Below are 23,006 nucleotides of genomic sequence, written 5' to 3' on the forward strand. Positions count from 1 at the left end.
CAATACCACAACGGGGGAGGGGAGGGGAGTGGGGTGCAGAGAAGAAACGGTGCCATACAAAGATGTTCATCTTTGTCGCGAACTGCTGATTCACATACCACTGAAAATAAAAGAGTCTGTTTTGTTGTGAAACACAAAAGCGCAGCTGAGTCTCCCAGAAGAAGAAGAAAACAAAACAAAGCGCATTTATATTCGACAATTCAGTGCACCATTTACCAAGCTATTGCAGAAAGCCGTGTGTCCTTAACCATATTTAGATGTCAGGGTGGTTTTTCGGCCGCCGAGTCTACGTGGACGTAATTTGTTCAACTGATGGCATTTTTTTTACAGAGCTGCTACGCTACCGCAGTTGTTAAATGTTAAAGGTTTTATTAACCAAACTTCAGCTCTTGAGTCCTTTCCCTTCCCTCACCATCAATCTTGATTACATTAAAGACAACGGACTCGGATGCAAAAACAGTAAATAATTTATTCCCTAGTGTGAGCAAAGAATCAAAGGTCACTTTGATGGGCACAAAGCCCTTAGAGTCATATTGCACCTGTGTGCATGAGGCTAATAAGTTGCAGTAAATGAGTGTGGGTCAGGGACCGAGTAAAGCCCATAGAGAATTATCACAGGGAAGAATCATTAAAGCTCACGCTGTAGCTCATCCACGAAGGTTTGCCATAATTTTAAAAAAGCCATTTTGTGAACTATGATGTGAAGTAAACAAGAAGGAGGAATGAGATAAATCAGGATGGTCCGTGTCACTCGCTCAAATGTTTCCGAGGCGCAGTCCGATGACCCAACACCAATGTTCGCCGCTGTCTCCACAACACATAGTGCTGCTGCACCAGCGAGCTCATTACTATACATCCCAAAAATAACAACTGCAGTAAGCCCAACAGCACTCTTTGCTTTTAATTGGCATTGTGTTTCAAACCTAAGGTCTTTGTTGGACAGAGAGGTTGCACTAATGGGGCGAGAGATGTGTTGGAAAGACAGCTGGGAAAACACTTTTGCGATATAACAATGTCTAAACATTCAGTTCAGAGCTCTAAGTGTGAATATTTTAGGATTAATAAAGCTAAACTGATTCTGTCAATCAAGCTGTCATAAAGTCCCTTGGATGTGATGTCACATCATGCCATTTCCTGTTGTGTGTGTGTGTGTGTGTGTGTGTGTGTGTGTGTGTGTGTGTGTGTGTGTGTGTGTGTGTGTGTGTCCCCTCCAGGCTGGCTACTAGTCAAAGAGTTCACTGTAACACCATTAAAATGCTAGCAACTTTCCAACCAATCTCAGACCTCCTATGGTTTCAATTCAAAGTTAACCTGTTGCTATGGCAGCAGCCTCAAGGGTCAGCTTAATCTCTAAGGGGGACAATAGTTTCTTATAATGCACTTCTAAATGGTTACATAATGTCAGTAAAAAAAATTTCAAAACACATTTCTGTGTGAGGGCAGTTTTCAAGCAAACACCAGCCATTCATAAAACCAATATGTAGGAAAAACAGAGTGCATTTAAATTTTATTTTAGAAGGCTTTAATCCCACAGCCTGTAACCAGACAGAGGGGATTCGTGAGTTTCACATGGCTGCTGGTAGGTAGAATAACAGTAGCAGTGCCTGCACTGAATCCAGGCATGCTTACAAAACTATGGGACAAATCTGACTACTGTATGGACATATGCTGTGTGCCATGGTACAAAACAATAAAATAAAAAATACTGCATCCATGACAAATAAAATTGTTCAGACGTCAGTGGCTGATGCTGATCTATTGAGTTCCTTTAATTAATTAATTTTCTTTCACTGGCAAAAATGCAGAAAAACTAGAAAAAACATCTCTTCTTTGAGGCCTGTATTCAAATTTTCAAAATCTAGCCTGTGATGAAAGAATTGAGGCATAGTGCCACACACAGAGTGTAAAAGTCCAAGTAGGGTGGTTTAATAACAGAAGACCTCAAATCCTCTGTGAAAGCTCGGTGCATTAAAACTGAACCTGATGAGTAAGAGGCACTGTGACGACTAGTGAATCATCACGTCCTACTTTGTAGTGTATCTAACAATGCCTGATTGTGACCATATTTTACAAAACAATAATCATATTTTACTGAGACTTACTTTAAAACACTATTGCTGCTGTCACATATCAAAGGAGCAGGTCATTTTCTCATAATTTTCTGTACCAATTATTTGAACAGGAAGTCATTGTGGTGTTACGGGCAAGCAATCTTTAGCATGTCTGTTTTGGAGGAACTTTATTTTCCATGTAATCACTTCTACTCTTAATATTCTTTCAGATTATGAAGGAAAACAAAACAAACTTCAAACAAAGTTCACTCTTAAATTTCAGAGGGAATTTAAAAAGAGTAAAATTCAGGATATTCTGCTTTTGCATGTGTCACAACACATCTTGATATTTCTGAGATGGCAAAACTGCCCCCCCCCCCCACACACACACACACACACACACACACAGTAGATAAGACTCCTGGCCACAGAGGATCCACCCAGAGACAAGGCCATCAAAATATTAGCTCCTATTACCCAATGAAGTCTATTTACTTGAAAAACAACTCAGCCCTTCTCACCATCTCTGGCCCTCTCTGCTCCTGAGCCAGGTAAATCACAGCCCTGCTCTCCGTTCTGCTCAGATGAGCTCTGCTGTTACTCCGTTTGCCAAGGGGCTCCTCTGTGTCCCTGCTGTCAGATCAGACCCGAGATATGGTCGAGAGCGCGTTCTTCAGTTCTGATGTGCAACCAGGCAGAAAAACTCAGCTGTGTATCAATCAATCCAAACATCACTGTAGTATAGCTATAGTCTATATTTAAAGAGGTGTCTTCCCAAAGGATTAGTGGGTTAGGGCAGATACCAACAGAGCATATCAGATAGATACAGAGTCTGAAAGATGTTGGATGTGGAAGAATTTCAGCCATATGTTGCATCCTAATGAAGAGACTGTTCTGCATTTTAATGAGTGATAAAATGCTCAAATGTGACTGTAGTAGCCACAGTAAGCTCCCAACTGCATGGTGTGTCTCATTAAGATGCTCCATACAGCTCTCAGAATTTTTTTTTTTTGTCTCATAGAAATGTATTCAGTGTTCATTTGGCAGGTACAGTATGACACTTGGAAATGCAATTTCTCCCTCTGGGGGATGTGCGACTGTCACTGAATTCTTTCACGAGAGGAAAGGAAAAAAAAGGGAAAGGCTACAAATATGGTTGCATGTTGTACTGGTGGCTCCACTAAAAGATACAAGTCAGGGGAGAGAAGGCGGGCACAATTTTACCATGGCGCAGATGCTATAGCTGTGTTGGCAGCGACAACTAGACTTGATGCTCTGCCAGAAATCAGAGACTCTCCAGTCTCCGCTCAGATTAACAGAGCATCAGTTAGACCTGATGGACTCTTCTGATAAGGCCTCGTACACTTGCACAAATAGGCACTGCTGTTTTTCATAGCTTTGAATAAAATGTTAAACAAATTTAGCTGTCAAACTTAAACTGTTGGATAATTTAACAGCCACAGACAGCACACACACACACAAAAACACAAACACACAAGGATGTGCCGCACCGAGCTCCAAGACTGCTGATTACTTTTTCATAAAGTACTGGGAATAAATTACCATAATGTTTGTAGCCTATTGTCATTTCAGCTGTAGCTGCATCATTTGCACAACCGTGGCTTATATTTCACTCTCTTTTCTGACTACCAAATTGCTATTTATCCTAAAAGCAAGATTAATAATATAGATGTTTTTGATTAAAGTTCATTGTATCCCTAATGTCTGTTAGCTGTCCCGTTTTATTATATGCAAATGAGTCCCAGTTTGGAGGTGATTAATTGTAGAAGGAGGAACAAGCTCTTTTGACATCTGGGATAAGCAGGCATGTTGACTAGAAAAATGCACGAGTTAGTGCCTTCCTTGTTTAATGCATCTATAAACACAAAAAAACTTCACCCACATTTAGTAAAATGACCTTGACTCTCTTCTTGTGACGGGAAGGCGTGACTCATGCGATGCCAGAGCAGATAGACCGAGAGAAGCAAAAATTACGACATAAATAGAAGCGTGCATACTCATAAAGACCTTCTGAAACTCCCCCTCAGCTTAGCGATTAAATGCAGGACAGAGGATGTGTTAATTCACAGTATACATTTTTTTTCTCTCACCACCATTACCAGAATAGATGCAGTGCTCTCTGCCCTGAGTACAGGGAAATTCTGTTTCAAGTGAAACTGGGATGAAATGACTCATCCTGCAGCAAAATTCATATTTTTACATAAAAATCTTATTTTACACACCGATGATAATTATAGTAGTCTTCAGTTACCCCTCATTTCTCTAGATTTCTAGGGAAATGGGAAATGCGCTGGTGTATTTACAGGTAAATAACTTACATTGAAATACAATATATGACTCCAGAGAGCTAGAAAGTCAGTATTTTACATGACCTTCAAACATAGCCTGAACTGTCTTGTAATTTCTTCAAGTAGTCTTCTGAATTAATTCTCCAGGCTTCTTAAAGAACATTTAAATCTCTTTTTTGGAAGTTTGCTGCTTTTTGTTTATTTTCTGCTAAATTGATGCTGAGATTCTAGCTCTGGGGCCCGATCCAAGACTGACAGTGTCCCATTTTGTGTTTTTTTTCCATCCAGGTATGCTTTTATTGCATTAGTAGTGCATTTGGGATCATTGTCATGCTGAAAAATGAAACCATTGGCAATCAGATGATTCCCAGATAGTATTTCATGGTGGATCAAAATCAAATTTTTAGAATTCCACCAAACCACAGATCCCTGTTGTGCCCCTTTTCCTGAACTCCTCTGTACATATTGATGATGATTTCAACAAAAGTCTCAAATTTGGATTCACCACTCCACAAGATCCATTTTTAGCCAAGCTCTTGTATAATTCCACATACCTCAGCTTTTTTCTCCCAGTTTCCTGTGTTTGTTTGTTTTGTTCCTGTTTCTTAAGGACATGACTTTCAGTGTAAATGTGTTTTTGTGGCAGACTGCTAGAAACAACACTATTTAAAGTTGGTTCTTTCCAATTATGTGTAGATACAACACTGACTCATCCCTTGGGTTGGGGTGCCCTTTTCATGCCTGAATGATTTATTTAAAAAAACAACAACAACAAAACAACTTTTCCCTGAAAATGTTTTCTCTGCAAATGGGCTAAAAATGAATGAAAAAGCAGCCAATGTCCAAAGAAAACCTTTGAAAGCCGGGAAAGCTATTGCTCAAGACCACTTTACACAATTACAAGCAAGTGTGGCTCCTCGGAAGCAAAATATGAAGAAATTAGTTACTCAATACTTAGCACTATAATTTCCACAGAACCCCGTATTTTTTTCTATTGCGCATTTCTTGTATAGCTACTTGCGCCACCTGTTGTGTTATTAACTTTTGTGTCATTGAAAAGGCCATTCAGGGCGGAGCACGGCACCTTAGCTAAGGCTATTTCCTCATGGTTTACACTTATCCTTTATGAAAACTCCGGAATTAGGTGACGCTTCTTTGTGTCATAACTTCTGAAAAGCACATTTGTTTTTCCCCAGGACTACACAGAGAACCTCTTGGGATCTAGCATTGCTTTCAAAGACTCAGACTAAAGTTTAATAAGCTGCGGCAGCTCGTTAGGCGTCAGGCACTTTGAGGACTTGGAGGATGGTTCCTCCCACTCCTTCAGAGCAATTGTTCACAGCAACTTCCTGAGGTGTTGGTGTCACAATGAGTCTGCCGGGCAACCAGCAGAAATTTGTGGGAATTTTTTTTTTATGTCATGCTAATAGTTGTACAAGGATCAAAGCATAAGGAACAAGTTTAAAAAAAGAGAAGACACTGCATACCATAATAATTAGTATGACGGGCTGACAGGTGACAGGATTTCTTCTTTTTTTTGGTTTGTTTGTTTTATTATTTACACAGACAGACAGGCTAGCTATTTCTAGCACTAACCACTGAGAGCTGTTTCAATCTCTTTACCCAAGTCTTGACATGAAAGCAAGCAGGCCTCTGTCACTGTGGCATTTGGACCCCAACTGGAAAGCAGCATCTTAAAGTGTTTATTCTGTTGTGTTTAAAAATATACTTCTCTGTCTGTAAGCAGCGCAACAAAAAAAAAAGCAACTAAATTCAGAACGAAAATATGAAGAAATCTCTGGTCCCATCTTTTGATAAACATTGTGCAACGACCACAATATTCAGATAGAAGGGCGTACATTTTTATGCAGCTCTGACATTGCCAGGAGCAGATTATCAGTTTCAGCCTGCAGTTAATAAATGTTTACTCCCACAGCTACCTTGACAAGAGGCCAAACTGAAATTTCGGTGATCGTCTATTGTTCTAAAACCTCAGGCTAACCCTCAAAGCTGAAGTGTTTATGCCTTTTAATCCAACAAGAGGTGATTTATGTTTTGTAAAAGGTTTCGCTTGGAAGTGATCTGAAAGGGTTCAGTTTTCAGATAAATAACAGGGACACTGACAGAGGGCTTCGCAGCAGTATCGCTGTTTTTAATGCAGCAATTTTCTTCTGTATGGAGACTTCATAAACTGCTGTGACGAGGCACCAAAAAACTAAATGCCAGTAAGTAAAGAGGAAACACGGCTGACTCAAAGGGAACTTGATAAGAGTTTTTGACAAGAAGCTGTTCAATTTTTTGGTGGGTGTGTGATGTGATAAGGGGGAAGAAAAGTTACCAGCCAGTTTATCGTACAATTGGAATGAATAAGGATTTAGCTGGAAAAGCAGACTTAAATATCTGTGGGGTAAACGCAGGGAGAAAAGCACAATCATCAAAAATCTACTGTATGGAGATGGGAACTGAAATTGCCAAGATAGGCAAACAGCCACACTCCACAAAACACCAGACTCGAGTATGCAGCTTCTGTAATCTCTCTGCAACAGTAAATACTATGAAGGGAAAGGAGAACATAGAATACAGGAAGCAAGAGCCATCTCTGCTGTGTGCAGGCAGATTTGAATATTACACTCACACAGGATAGATTTTAAAAACGCAGTTTCTTGTCAGCACATGTCCAATTTACAGTCGTATCGAACCCCGTCTGCGGGTGCACTCAGAGCGCTGCGATCAAGTTCAGTGACTTATTAGCACAACTGCACACAGGCACAGCTACAGATGCAAAGTCAAAACCACAAGTACAGATTACCATTTGCATTTTGGGAACATAGCCAAAGGTGATACCCAGATATTGAGTTATAGTTAGCGGACAGGTGCAGCTTCTAGATGTCAATGAACAGATAGAAGGCTTTAAAAAAATATCTGATTTTCTATCTTGGTAACGATAAATAAACGCTTATCTAAAATAATTTTTTTTTTCAAACAAGTATGTGTTGTTAATTACTGATCTATTCACTGCAGAGTCCCTTCTTTCCTCATTTGGATGTGCTCTTTGGGGCCACTAGTGATGAGGCTGTTCAATAAAGTTTAGTGAAAGCCTGTTAATTTTAATGAGATGCGGACAAAAAAATGTGGAGACACTGCAGTGTGTAAAGCATCACGCTCTTCAGCTGATGTTGTGGATTTCTGTGTGCTGAAGTGCCATTGTGGGTTACATAAATCCCTCCGCTGTGTTAGGGATATATGCATTTCAAACAGAGCAGGCACAAGCAAATCAAGAGCCTATTAGATCAATCAAATAGCCTGTAGAACCAAAAAAAAAAGGGGTAAACAAAGCAATCACATGTAATCAGATGTCCTATTTTGTAAAAGCATACCCAAACATGTTGAATATGCTGTCATTGTAAGCAGAAAATGTTCATGTCGCAGGCTGGAAGCGCCAAATGTTGAGAATGGTGCTTCAAAATAAAACTTGGATATGCAACAGCTTAGATCATTAATAGGAAGCGAGAAGAAGGGCTAACTATAAACACACATTATGCTATTACTTTATTTTTAAGCAAAAAGATTTGATTAAAAATGATGCTTGTGTATCTGAGGTAGTATCCGCTTCCTCAACTGCACTCACCACTACATTTTAAATGGCTGAGTTGTCTGCAGTGTTCTCTATTATAGATAAAAGCCAGCAGCCACTATGTGCTATTTCTATAAAATACTCAAATCTGGTTCCATACACCAGAACTCGGATCTTCTATAACAGTACTAAAAAAAAAAACAGTCCATAGGACATTTAATCATAAGCTGGATGGTCAAATGGAGGACAAATATATAGTGTTACTGAGCCTCAGTTTGAATACTTCGGTTAGTGTAACTGGAGCATTTAACCATTATTGCTGTTGTGATGGCATGCCACACATGGTAAGCTCCACACCACCAGTTGATTCACTTTAGTTAATTTACAGTCACTACTTTAATATATTCTGGTTATTGTTCAATATTGTTTCTTTATTAAATGTATTTATTTTTCCATCACACCTTCCAACGTTTATATGGCGTGCACACATATTAACACTAGTGATGTGACGTTCTGTATCGAGGCTTCGGAGCGTGTGTCGAGTAATGGAGGGGGCGTTTCCGCGATGCGCGTATCGAGGCTTGCTTCATTTATGGGAGGAGCTGAAAATGATGACGTCCGAAGCCTCGCTGCCCGGCTGTACCACGTGACTGGTTCATGAAGTGGTTCGAACTTTGCCGCGAGATATGACAGCGATATAAACCCCTCAGATTTCATTCAAAAATGTGGGTGTTTGATGGAGAGTTGCGGTTAGTGAGAGTTAGAGACAGTTTGGAGGTTTATGAGAGTGAGGAGAGAAAGTCAGGAGAGAATGGAGCCAGCTAAAAAGAGGAGGATGTCCTCCCCTGTGTGGGAACATTTTGATCTTATTCCTCCCAACAAGGTATGGAAATTTCTACAGAAGATGTATTTTCACAATACTGATGGTGCAATACAATTTATGTTAAGCTGTCTGTACTTTTGTACAAGGTGAAGTGTTTGCTATGTGCCAGGGAGCTGGGATATAACAACAACATCTCATCCATGCTTAGGCACTACAGAGCTTTGCATGAGAATAAGGGGAACACCGATTGTGGAGCAAGACCAGCTGAGCCATCAAATGCCATGATAATATAGCATGCAGTAATGTTACTAAATGATATAACAATATTATACAACTGTTATAAGTTACGTGTGTGATATTTATATTTGTGCTTTGTCTTTATTGTCTTTCTTCAGGAGAACAATCTCAAATAGATGAAGACCTGGTTAGCATGGTGATTGAGGACTCCCAGCCATTTAGCATTGTGGAGGACAAAGGATTCAAAAGATTTGTTAAATCATTAAATCCTAGCTATGTTCTCCCCACTAAAATGTCATAAAAGCAGTGAAAATTTAGTTTTTACAGAATAAAATGTGAACAGGCAGGACTGAGGCTCAAAGCCTCAGTGTGTAGCTGTCCATACCTCAACGTTACAAAAGCACAACCACTGTCCACACCCCAACCACACCTCACCTCACAGTAAATGATCATTTCCATTTTAAGCATTTCCAAATAATCATTTTCCATACTGCCAGTATAAATATACACACTATACTGCCATCAATACAATATAGATGTTTTACACACTCCTTTTGTTGTTGATATTTACAGGCTGTGTGCAAAATGCCACACTCTTCAAATTCATGCCAACTAATATTTTTACGTCCAGTAGGTGTCCTCCTAGAGCAAATGAAGCTTCAAGAAGCTTTGCGCTGGGGTGAACCAATTGGATGAAAAGCTTCAGTGCTTCATGAAGCTTCATCTGCCCATCACTAATTAACACTGCAAGTTCAAAGTTTTGTTTTGTTATATTACATCTTTCTTTGTTTGAGTTACCTGGGGTTTGGCTTCTCCTCCTGTCTGGCAAAAGGTGTAGCAAAGGGCTGGGAGAGCTGAAGTACCACTAACAGCCTAATTGGATGGAACCACATGCTTCATTGCCTGGGGGGTGTTTCATGTTTGTTTAATTGTTTTGTATTAGTTGGTTATATGGCAGCCATTTAGTTTTTCCCCTTGTGTGTCATTTGGTTTCAACAGGTCAGTTTATCATATGTTTGTTTGAGATTTTGTTAATTGTTATCTTGAGTTTAGTCGACCTCTTTTATTGGCCTGCCTGTTTAAGTTTTGGCTTTGTTAAATCTATTTTCATATTTTTGGGTCAATAAAACCCCTTTTTTGAATTAAACACCTGTGTCCTTTATGCTTTACTGCTTGGTCCCTGACAGCTGTGCTAGCTGTTGTATTCTGTGGCTATTTACAGCTTTTCGTCTGACCTCAAATCTAACTTCTGAAAGCTTCACACCCACAACACAACCCCAGCCCTCACCCTAACCCTACTCCTATTGGATAATTGGTCATGTGGCCAAGACATGACTAGACTTATTCTGAAGCAGCCATTTTGACAGGAAATAGTAGCCAAACACAGTTGCTGTTAATCATATTGACGCAGCTTCTGTTCTATTTAGAGACAGAGCCAAAATTTTCAGTAACACGTGTTTCGAAACTGGTCCGCTAAGGGTGAGAAGTGTACTTTCCAAACTCAACTTTTTGACCGTCAGAAACATCTAAACCAACCAGTTCCTGAAAGTCTATTTAAAACAGCAATCTGAAGGCTGTATGTTCCCTGCGATGGGCCAAACCGGAAAAGAAAAATTGTGACTCATTGCTTTTATTCATGCTAACAAGGTTTTACTTGCGTGTTTGCCTGTCAAAGACCACATGGTCTGTTTGAACAGTGAAACAGACACATGTGAAGTGCACTGCAGCCACCACGAGGTCACTTTCACAAAAAACTGACAAAAACTTTTTGATTGCTTTGCAACAACTTAGAGACCTTCTCACTTATTTTCAATGTTTTTCCTCCATTTCATTTCTCATTCAGGCACCTTAATCACTCGTCAGTTGAAAAGGAGTAGTTAGCTCATGTGCAACAGGAGAAAACACGGATTATTCTTCAGTACATTTCATTTATCAGTAAGGAATACCATGACATCCACAATGGGTATGAATACAAACTAAGATAACTCCCCCCAAAAATGCAATATCATGCAAGATTTTATCCATGCTGTGCAAACAAGTACTGCAACATGGTTTAAAATACTAAAATATAATTTCATTTTATCATCACTGGCCTTACTACAGGATAAACATCTAGTGCAATTCCTCAAATATAATGACAGTATTCCATATTGTTCTTTTAAATTAAGAGTGGAAAATTACTAACATAGGTGGGAATTTTAGAATATCATTCATATCAAGCGTATTAAGCTCCAAAATCCTCATACATGATGTTTTCAAGCCTGCCTATAACTCGAGGGAAGCTGACACTTGTTCTTACTTAGTTCAACAGTTGATGATTTTACTCCGTTTTACAGTAATCAATATCACTAAGATGAATTTCACAAAAAAAACCAAAATTACACAACACTGGATACTCAGCTGTGACGCCCAAACAGGATGCAGTCTGCATTTCTCTGGGAAACTGTAGCTGTTTGTGTGTGCGTTCAAGGTTATGCAAATCCACTACTGACATTGTGCACACAATATGAAACACACTGACCTGGACTCGTAGATTTATTTGTATTATAGCCACTAATGTTCAAAACACAATTCAGGGAAAGGTGGTCTCATCAGTGAAGAATGAGGAAATGAAAAACTAACTCACCACCCAAGTAGAAACTGAAAGCATGTTCCTTTTAACCACTTTTCTGGCCATACCGGTAAACAAAGCCTTTTTACTGGTAAGCGTGTGCTTCGGCACACAGACAACTCTGTCCCTCGGGCTAGTGTTTGTCCTCCTGCTGCCTCGCAGAATAACCCGACTGTGTGGAGGAGTTATGGACCAGCAGGCAGTTTCAGCCCACCACAACGCTCCGTGAAACAGCAGACGTGTAATATGCGAGTGCATGTGGGGTTCACCACTGTGTGTAGTAAGTGCGTGGACACAGGAAATCACACACTGAGAGGCAGCTTTAGAGGCTGCTGGTCTGGCTGCAGGTCGACTCAGTGGCTAGCAGCAGCAAAAAGAAGCTAAATGACTTCATAACTGCATGGTGGACAGTTGGAGAACACGCCTCCAGCAGTTATACAGCATTTAACCAGCAAAAAAAAAAAAAGTCGCTCTTCTATATAACACACGCACTGAATCTGAATTAGAAAAACCTAATACTGCAACTGCTATAGAAGAATCTGTCTTAATCTTAAGACTTGCTCTAGAACGGAAATGTTGGATTTTTTTTATTTTTTATTTTTAGTAAAAGGAAACAAAAGGTGGTTTCCAAAAGATTTTCTGAGGTTTGTCTGTTACTCATTTTATATCCTAAGAGCAAAAAGATAAAACATTTAAGTCAACATTTTAACCATGCTCCCTATGATATTTTTGTTTTAGGTTTTCAAGATGCTACTGAGACCAGCTATGATGTATGGTTTTGAGAAAAAAGACAGAAGGCTGAGCTGGAGTTGCAGAGTTGAGCATGCTCAGATTTTCATTGGGAGGGACCAGAAAGGTCAGAGGGACAACTCATGTTGAGATGTTTGGAGACGCCGTTAGAGAGACCAGACTGAGATGGTTTGGACATAAGTAGTGGATTTATTGGAGAAAGAATGCTGAAGATGGAGCTGCCAAGCAGGAGGAAAAGAGGAAGACAACAGAAGGTTCAAATGTGGTAAAAGGAGGACAAGCAGAGGGTTAGTGTAAAAGAGAGGGATGCTAAGTCAAGTCAAGTCAAGTCAACTTTATTTGTCAATTCTGCCACATGTACTAAGGATAGACTGTGGTGCTGTTACAGCCCCTGTAGCGGTAGCAGCTAGTAATAGCAGCTAATAGTAGAAGCTGCTAGAAGAAGATTTTACAGAAGAAATGAGCAACATGCAAGGAGTTTGAGTACCAACTTTTACCAAGAAAAACAAAGAAATTTTAAAGCTTTATAAATAATCAGACTCCTCAGGCTGTATCATCATTGGGCCACCTAGATATTACACCTAGAGGAGCTGCTAAACCATGAAACCCTGCCATGAAGCTCCCAGCATGTAGATTTTGTGCTGATGTTAATGTGAGAGGAGGTTTGGAGCTGTGCTGTTGTTGAATGAGCAGAGTGCTGAGACACTTTGCACCCCAGCCCTCAGCAACCTCCCTCTCCAACTTCATGTGGTCTGATACTTAATGTGGGTGATTTGTTGTGGTTCCTGAATGCTTTCATTTTGCAATAATATAACTTACCTAGGAGAGAAGAAATTTAATGAGCTGATTTGTTGCAGCAGTATTATGCTATTACAGTACAGTGAACTCTGCTTTTTGGAACGGCCCAGGCAAACCGAATGGCTACAGGTACTAGAGTTTATACACCTGCACTAACAGCTGAATTCAAAGATTCAGAGGTATGGCCCAATACATTTGTCCATATAGTGTAGCTGCCCAAAAGCAGACAATTATGGATCTGCATCTTCAAATGTTCCAACAAAAGATGCCTGAAGCATTTTAAATACAAAGTCCTGTGAAAAAAAAGGGAAAAGAAGAAGAAAGACGTTTAAAGGGAAAGGGCTGAGAATGTGTTAAGCACTAGTTGGATCAATCATGTTTTGGGTTTGTTATGTAGCAAGTGGCACGGGGAAACGTTTTATTGGTGAGTGGAAAGATTTACTCAATTAAATAAAAGCAAGCTGCACACTATAACAGCAAATGGGCCAACTCAAGAGGCTCGTGTTGAAGGTTTGCCATCGCCCTCACAGCCCTGAACCTAATCATCATCATCATAGAAAAACCTTTGAATACACTTCAAAAGAGCAGTCCGTGCACGAAGGCCAAAAATGTCACAAAACTACAAGCAATTTGCAGGAAGAATGGATGAAAGTCCTTAAAATAGACAAACAACAACAACAAGAAAAACTTCGAATGAAAAAACTTGTTACTTTATACTGAACAAACCTTTGCTTTGAAGCCTTTTTTCTTTTATCCCGTAAAGGTCATCGTTTGGCAAATTCAAATTCGCAAAAACAATTCAATGTCATTCTATGTGATAAAAACTAAAAGACAACACCTTTTCACATTTTTCAAAACAGACTTCACAACTATTTGTGTGGAGACAGGAACATCTGGAAACATTGAAAAGTAAAAAACTGTTTCTGCTGGGTTAGATACCTTTCTTTTTTTTTTAAAGGAAAGAAAATCATACATTTTTGTGGCAGTGAGACATCGTCCACACATAGAGAACGGCTTATTTATCAGAAAACCTTTTAAAACATGTCCTCATGCAGTCAAAGCTCATCTTCCTAGTTTTCCATTTCAGTAAAAAAAAAAAAAAAAAAAAAAAAGAACAAATGAAAATGTCAGGACAGTTTGACAAAACAACCTGTACCATCCACCCATCATCCTTCTGTAATTGGGGTAATCAGGGCTGCAAAATAACCCAACCTTGGCTTCTTAGTTTGACCCATGTGACACTATCAACAAAACCATAACAGCTCCTCTGGGGTGGTTAACAAAGCTACGAAAAGCACATTCCTGGGAATATCAGCAGCTGAGCTCTGACAAAACAACATCTTAAGAACACATTATGCTTGTCAAGAAAAAAGAAGCTTATTGCTGCAAGAAACGGTTAAACGATGTCACAGATCATGCCCGTATCAACATCTGCATTCGTTCAGCTGAATTCTATTTGTTTAATAAACTCTTCTGTTGCTTGAACACCTAATTTGAACATAATACATCTCACAATATCTAGCAAAGCTCATTTATACAAGCTATAGCAGGCTGAATTCATTATTTAAATCACTATTAATAACTGCAACACAGTCAGGATTGAATTATCGTGATCAAATAAATGTGGGGTGCTCTTAAGCAGGGAGGGGATTTGGGCTGGAATTATTTCTGCTGCTGTAACCGGAGAACGTCTCTAACATGGATGTATTGTAATGAGATGTAAGTCTGAATATGCTTAATGAAAAATGCAATGCAAACACCACCAGCAACGGCAAACAGTTGAAAAGTCATTAGTGAGAAAACCTCATTGATATTCACGATGAAATGACGGCTCTGGCTCATTCCACCTCGATATTAAAAGCAGCTGAGGATATATCCGTGCTGTTTACAGTCAGGTTAATTGTACAGGAAAACCCAAAATTCCGCACATCATTTCCCAGACATTACATCACAGTCGGAGTTCTTAAATACAGGGAGTGCAGAATTATTAGGCAAATGAGTATTTTGTCCACATCATCCTCTTCATGCATGTTGTCTTACTCCAAGCTGTATAGGCTCGAAAGCCTACTACCAATTAAGCATATTAGGTGATGTGCATCTCTGTAATGAGAAGGGGTGTGGTCTAATGACATCAACACCCTATATCAGGTGTGCATAATTATTAGGCAACGTCCTTTCCTTTGGCAAAATGGGTCAAAAGAAGGACTTGACAGGCTCAGAAAAGTCAAAAATAGTGAGATATCTTGTAGAGGGATGCAGCAGTCTCAAAATTGCAAAGCTTCTGAAGCGTGATCATCGAACAATCAAGCGTTTCATTCAAAATAGTCAACAGGGTCGCAAGAAGCGTGTGGAAAAACCAAGGCGCAAAATAACTGCCCATGAACTGAGAAAAGTCAAGCGTGCAGCTGCCAAGATGCCACTTGCCACCAGTTTGGCCATATTTCAGAGCTGCAACATCACTGGAGTGCCCAAAAGCACAAGGTGTGCAATACTCAGAGACATGGCCAAGGTAAGAAAGGCTGAAAGACGACCACCACTGAACAAGACACACAAGCTGAAACGTCAAGACTGGGCCAAGAAATATCTCAAGACTGGTTTTTCTAAGGTTTTATGGACTGATGAAGTGAGAGTGAGTCTTGATGGGCCAGATGGATGGGCCCGTGGCTGGATTGGTAAAGGGCAGAGAGCTCCAGTCCGACTCAGACGCCAGCAAGGTGGAGGTGGAGTACTGGTTTGGGCTGGTATCATCAAAGATGAGCTTGTGGGGCCTTTTCGGGTTGAGGATGGAGTCAAGCTCAACTCCCAGTCCTACTGCCAGTTTCTGGAAGACACCTTCTTCAAGCAGTGGTACAGGAAGAAGTCTGCATCCTTCAAGAAAAACATGATTTCCATGCAGGACAATGCTCCATCACACGCGTCCAAGTACTCCACAGCGTGGCTGGCAAGAAAGGGTATAAAAGAAGAAAAACTAATGACATGGCCACCTTGTTCACCTGATCTGAACCCCATTGAGAACCTGTGGTCCATCATCAAATGTGAGATTTACAAGGAGGGAAAACAGTACACCTCTCTGAACAGTGTCTGGGAGGTTGTGGTTGCTGCTGCACGCAATGTTGATGGTGAACAGATCAAAACACTGACAGAATCCATGGATGGCAGGCTTTTGAGTGTCCTTGCAAAGAAAGGTGGCTATATTGGTCGCTGATTTGTTTTTGTTTTGTTTTTGAATGTCAGAAACGTATATTTGTGAATGTGGAGATGTTATACTGGTGTCACTGGTAAAAATAAATAATTGAAATGGGTATATATTTGTTTTTTGTTAAGTTGCCCAATAATTATGCACAGTAATAGTCACCTGCACACACAGATATCCCCCTAAAATAGCTAAAACTAAAAACAAACTAAAAACTACTTCCAAAAACATTTAGCTTTGATATTAATGCGTTTTTTGGGTTCATTGAGAACATGGTTGTTGTTCAATAATAAAATTATTCCTCAAAAATACAACTTGCCTAATAATTCTGCACTCCCTGTACAGTGACATCAAAACGGTTTTGTGTGTCCAGCCACAGTGGCTGCTGCTGCTCGCGCCAATTACCTTGTTTCCCCCAAAGTAAGTCCAGAAACAAACAAATATAGAAACTGTGATGAGATGCCTACAGGTCATATCGCTACTGCATAATGCCAGTAAGTCTGACAGAAAGAGCAACATTTTTCTTAAAAGGTCACACATAATTTAGCATATCATGTTTTTCCTTTTTTTTTTCTTAAATGCCAGTTCTTTCTGTATATTTTATGGTTTGAAAACATAACTGCCAGCTAGAAAGTTTTGTTAAGTAACATGAACATTTGGGATAAACCAGTTCATGTAAAATTACAGACAGCCATATGCAATATTTCCCAGTGTTGGCCTATCACAGGTAGACTATATCGTACACTGTGGATGGGCAAACTGTGGTTTGGCTTAAGCGGTGTCATCATGTTGTTGTGTGCTAGATTTTAAAATGCACTGCCGGAAAGTTAAAGGAGAACCTTATTTTGTACCACATTTATAGAGTTGCAATTTTGGGTGCTTGTGTTTTCAATAATTTGATTAGCGCATATGTGAAAGTAATCCCTGTGACCCAAAAGCTCTAACCACTCAGTTTCAGCCGATTCTTTTCCAGTCTTAGCTCTGTAGGAGAGTGACCATCCTTAATATGGTCACCTCAGGCACACGGCTTTAACTGCGAGTGCACCTGCTGTTTGCAAAGGAGAGCCAATAAAAAGGAATTTGGCCTAAAGGAAGAGGACCTATAAGGGCTCATTTCAGACAGGTGAATAAACTAAGGGGCTACACCAAAGCCCAACATAAAATAAATGTGGATTATTCTGAACTGTAAAATCATGCAAAGCTACTTTAATACAGTCCAAGAATTAAACTATGACGTTAGAAAAGAGAATTCCAGGCCCACTTTATCCAGCCTATTTAGACACCAAGAGACGATTAGAACTTTTGGTGTTACTAAAATAGTTTTTATTTGAATTTATTTATTTATTATTCATGTCAAGGACAAACAACTCAAACTTATTTTGACCCCTGCACCCCTAATGTGGACATCAAATCTGTCAGGCTATCATCACCACATGAGTGCGCTAGAAGACAAACACTTCTGAAATCAGCATGTGCATGACCAAAGCTGAAGTTTTGACAAAAATTAATCTGGAAAGCACGGTCGCTATGATGAATCACCCATCAAACAAGTTTCTGCAAGTGGACTTTTTACTACAGCAAAACTAATTGAAATGGACGGCTGAGTGGCTTTCAGGAATCTAATTAAATACAATATGGAGGAAAGATTTACTGCTCACTAAATTAAAAGGGTTTCACAATACAATGTTAGCACTTAAAGACAGCTGGTACTAACTAATGAAACTGTGGTAAACAAACCAATTGACAAATCGAATGTTATTTTACTTTAAATGATTCTGTTAAAGTAAAGAGCTGCGACACATCTAAGTGGGCTGTATTAAATTATGCCATTAAACTCATTTTACCATGTAAAAATGTTGGGCTGCATGTGGCCCACGATGTAAAATGAGTTTAACATCACCTGATGTCATTATAAAAGCTGCTTATAGGTCAGACCCTTTATTGCTCGTCTCATCATTTCCTGGTTTTTGTGTGGACAAACACTGGCGTTTGCTTTTTTTTAACCTTTGAATCTGAACACAGTGTAGACAGAGAGTAGGGAAAAGGGTTTGCTTGTGACCCAGATGTGAAAAAATGCTCCAACGACAAGTTTGATGTGACAGTTTTGCAATTTTTAACTGAAACGAAAAAACACTGACAGAGCAGGTTGAAGAGATTTAATGAGTCAAGGCTACAAGCAGTTAGCAAATCAAGACAGCCTCGCTTTGCGGCGTCATTTTAAAAGCAAAGTCAATTAAATATGACAGCTGACAAAACTGCATCATAAATTATTTTGTTATAGCCCAACCAAAGCTTTATTTTATTATCTCAGGTGTAACAGCGTTCATGTAATTTTTTTTTTAAATTTAGGAACACTTCTAATTAAATTCCTGTCATGGTACAGTGTGACAGGATATTATACCATAGAAACCGTGAAGGGTGGCAAGTTTTATCATTGTGAATAACTAAAATATATGGATAAAAACAACGGCAGGAGTACTGCTCCCACCATCATTTGTCTGGGAGCCTGCTGTCCTTGCTGGGTTTCAGAAACACTTTAAGAATTGAAAAATTCTTTAACATAGTCTAACGAGGCTGTTTTCTGGTTTATGGGCAGGAGATGCAAATTAGAGGCACAAATTAGAGAAATAAAAACAGCCTTAGGCCTAAACTTCCTTGTGTGTGTGTGTGTGTTTACACTAAATGAAGTTGGCTCCAAAGTGGCCGTCACCACGTCAAAGAAGCCATCATAACAGCTGTGTTGTGTTATAGCAGACATAAAAAAACAACTTACAATCTTATCTACAGCAACATGTTCTGCAAGCTTTTGTGTTTAAAAATCTGCTGTCATCAAACAAACATTGTGATGGTGACTTTATCATTACAGCTCAGGACATATAGGTTAATGAGCTGATATAGCTCTTTTATTTGGTGGGGGACTCGTGATTATTTGGTTATCTCTGAGAGCACGGTTATCATTTCAGCATAAATTAATAAGATGTTAAATGTGTGTCTGTTAGGCTGACAGGATAGCAGGTATCATGTTTACACTGTGGCAGATTAGTCAATCTACAATGGGGGGAGAAAACAATCAGTCTCCTTCCCCTTTCCTTATTCTTGGTTGGCTGCCACCAGCAGACAGACACCTTGGGAGTCTGTGAAAGCCCTAATGACATCATCAACCATAGCCCACTAACTGCAGCAGTGCCATCCCACGGTCCGTTCAGCTGAGCCAGCACCTCTCCTCGGCTGATGTATAGCAGCTGTCGAACACTACCCCGTTTCATCAGAGGCATTACAACTTCATTGCGCCTGGTCAACACACACAAAGTCAGAGTGAAGAAGGCCACTTAAAATCTGACCAAAATATCATTACAAATGCCAATGTTGCTGTATTACCTATGCCGCCATAAGCATTACCCCAGTGTGGTCTGATTCACATAGGTGCATGACATCATCCCAAGAAAGGAAGTCATTAGACTAAATCAATGCTTTTATTCCCTGCAGACGAAGTCCGACCTCAGGGAAACAATAACCCAATCCCGGCCAGCATAATGTGATACCTTTATTATGTTATTATGTTACAGTTCAGCCATACAAGACGACTAGCGAGGGACATATACCTATAATTGTATATCCAGAATCAGATAACAGAAGCAGCATGAACCAGCCATACAAATTACACTGGAAACCTCGCAGTACAGTTCCAGCTGCCATATGGCCATAATACTGTTAGGATAATTTTAATTTGTTCACAGTCTACGGCCAATTAAGAAAAGTAAAACTTGCTAAACTGAAAGTCTCTCAAAGGGAGGTTAATCACGGACACAATCACAGCTTCCTAGCAAGCACCAGAGTCCAGGAAAAACCCACATCCTGAATAACACACGCACATTCTCCTGCAAAACCGGAAGACAAATATGTACGAAGACTTTTTTTTTGTTGGCTGGATCCATTTCCTGTCTCTTAGCACATTTCAATCAATATTATTTTACAGATTAAGCACGCAGAGAGTGAGGAGACTGGGAGCAGCTAACATAGAGATGCAAAGCATGTATGCAGATGCCATTTTACAACAAGACATAAAAACAGGAATTCAGCACATAAAAAAAAAAACGTAAAAGAGAAATTATTTGGATATTTGGGGTTTAAAATTACTAATAAAGCAGTGTGGTTCTCCATTAGCACAAAGTTAATGTAGGGCAACAAAACAGGAAGTGCGCCGACTGCTTTCTTGTTAGTATAAAAATAGCATTTTTTTTTTTTAATAAATTCAGAATAGTAATCGATTACTTTATAGACCAATTACTGAAAATATGACAGGTCAATTGATTATGTGAATTTTTTGTAGTTTATGGAAGACAGAAAAAGCAATAAATAACAACCAAAAACAATTTTTTTTCTATATCTGTTCTTAGGCTAAATTATGCGCAAACAAGCTCTATGTTTTTAGTAAGAAGAGACATCTGCTCCTGTTCCCGTAAAGTAATTTGTCAAAACAAAGATGTGAACTAGCGGATGAATCAAAAGTAAAACCTTTTTTTTTTCCCTTTCTTTTTTTTCAGCTGAAACTCTTCTGCGAGTCAAAATGTTTTTGCCTGTTGTTAAATTGAATTTGATTGAAACTGCTGCACAACGCCACAATGGAGCCTGTCAAACGGATCCTCTGTTCCATATTGTAAAATACCGTGGGAGGCACATTTCTCCATCGCAACCAATTGTATCAAACAATGACGGCAGTGAACTGGCAGAAAGCTACTATCGAAGCCTTCAGATACTTTTGATTGCAATTCTTTCCGCCCTCCAATTACTTTCCTCAGAGCCCATCTCTGAAGACGTAAAGTACAAGCTAATTTGCAAGCACACAATGGCACAGTCCATTAAGACTGCAGGCTCCTTCCCTCGCAGTTTAGCAGCTTAACAGACAGTGTTCCAGTACCTATACTCGTGCTATTTAGTATGCCATCTCCCAAGACATGCAAAACGCAATATCAGGAAGTCCTTCCATTATTAATTAACTCACGCCAGCACGGCTCTGTGGTCATTCTGACCCACGGGCCCCTGCACAGAAGATGCATCGCGCAAGTGTTCCCTTCAGCTCAACAGATGGCCGCCCATCCTGAGCCTGTTCTGCGGAAGGTTTCTTCCTGTTAACATTCTCATAGGAAGTCTGTGGTCTTCCCTTTACAACATATTAAAGGCATAAGCTCTTCATGCTCCAAAGTGAAGCGCTCTATGATTAAGATTTGTTGGAAATTGGCACTACACAAATAAAAATGAACTGAATTAGTAAAGGCAGCTGCACTAACTACTTTAAGTTGAAAAATAAAAAAGTTAAATTATGGGATTTGGAAGGCAGCGACAGCCTCAGATGCCCTCTTCCTCCTCCTGTTCGGAATCATAATTACGGCCTTACTTTCTCATTTCCATCAGCACTCGGTTCTAGCGGGACGACAGAGTCTGCTGACAGCTTCGTGCAGCGCCAGCTCTCGAATAGATAAAATTTCATGACTGCAGAATGATTGTTCAGTCGTCATTGTGGAGGACACACAGTCAGCCGGTCGCAAAAGAAGTCAAGAAATGGAAAGTAGACGGAGAGGGGAAGGCCGTCTTTCTGCGTAATGTGGCCATAATGTAGACTTCATGTGGAAAATAATATGCTGGAACAAGTGTAGACAACACACTGGGTATCAAACGTCTGGACAAGAAAAAGATAAGAGAAAGTAGGCATAAAATGATATGATTTCCTTGTTGTAAGGCATACGTACTCAGTAGGAAAACTCATGGGAGGAAAAAAAAAAAATCACCTTTTTAGCTACAGAAAATTCCCATATTCCCAATTTCCTTTTTCTAATTTCAGATTTTTCTGTTGAGCATAAATTAAAAACTAAATTAAACTCAGACTGCTTGCCTACAAAGATCACCATCTGTCGCTTCTCTTCAAACACTCCCTGTCAAAAATCACAAGAAAAAACACAATACAATGTGAAGAATAGGATTACATACAAAATTAGCATTTAGTTATCAGAACGTTTATGTATGCATACTACACATACCAGCAGCACGACGAGGCTCGTCATCACAACAAGCTCTCAGCAAAGAAATAACCCAAGCCTACAATAATGTATGACACAGACACCCAGCCGGTTCTTCCCCTTTCTCCAGCATTAACCTAACAATAACCCCAAACCACAGAAAAATCCAACACCGCAGCACAGATGGCATCAAAAGAACCGGTCTTTGACATGAAGCTGAGATGTGTTACCTCAAATTGAACATGAGTGAAGGGCTTGCCCTCCCATTTGGCAAAGCACACACCACGAGGATGAAGGGAGAACAGAAGGCTTTAAAGTACACTAGAGTGCTTTACTGCATGTTTAAAAGCTCTGAACAAACTGTAACACACAAGCAGGAAATGTACAGCAGAGCAGCACGCGTCATGACGGGGTGATGATGGAAACAACTGGAGAAAGCTGATCCTGCAGCCAATGAGAGGACAGAGTGTAATGTGAGAGCCACTGTGGCAATAAAGTGATCAGTGGGTTTGATGTCAACATTAAAGCCTTACCATTTAAGAAATAAATAAATAAAGTTCAATTCATATTTTCCACGTTACTGCGCAGATGTATTGTTGTTGACGTCAAGCTGAAGGCAAGAAACCAGAATCACTGGTGACACTGA

At 39.8% G+C, this 23,006-nt stretch overlaps 1 protein-coding gene across 6 annotated transcripts in view; it reads right to left on the reverse strand.

Annotated features, from left to right (window-relative positions):
• Positions 1-23,006, reverse strand: part of marchf8 (membrane-associated ring finger (C3HC4) 8) — a 93,080-nt gene that overhangs the window by 69,024 nt on the left and 1,050 nt on the right. Inside the window, exon 1 of one of the 6 annotated variants that reach the window (XM_076891675.1) lies at positions 11,621-11,638. The exons of the other annotated variants lie outside the window; for them this stretch is intronic. The gene's annotated coding sequence lies outside the window, so the exon portion shown is untranslated. Of the gene's footprint in view, positions 1-11,620; positions 11,639-23,006 lie in introns of those variants that run through there. 6 annotated transcript variants of the gene reach the window in all.

Source organism: Maylandia zebra, linkage group LG13, assembly GCF_041146795.1.
Source record: "Maylandia zebra isolate NMK-2024a linkage group LG13, Mzebra_GT3a, whole genome shotgun sequence".
In the NCBI taxonomy this organism is placed as follows: domain Eukaryota; kingdom Metazoa; phylum Chordata; class Actinopteri; order Cichliformes; family Cichlidae; genus Maylandia; species Maylandia zebra.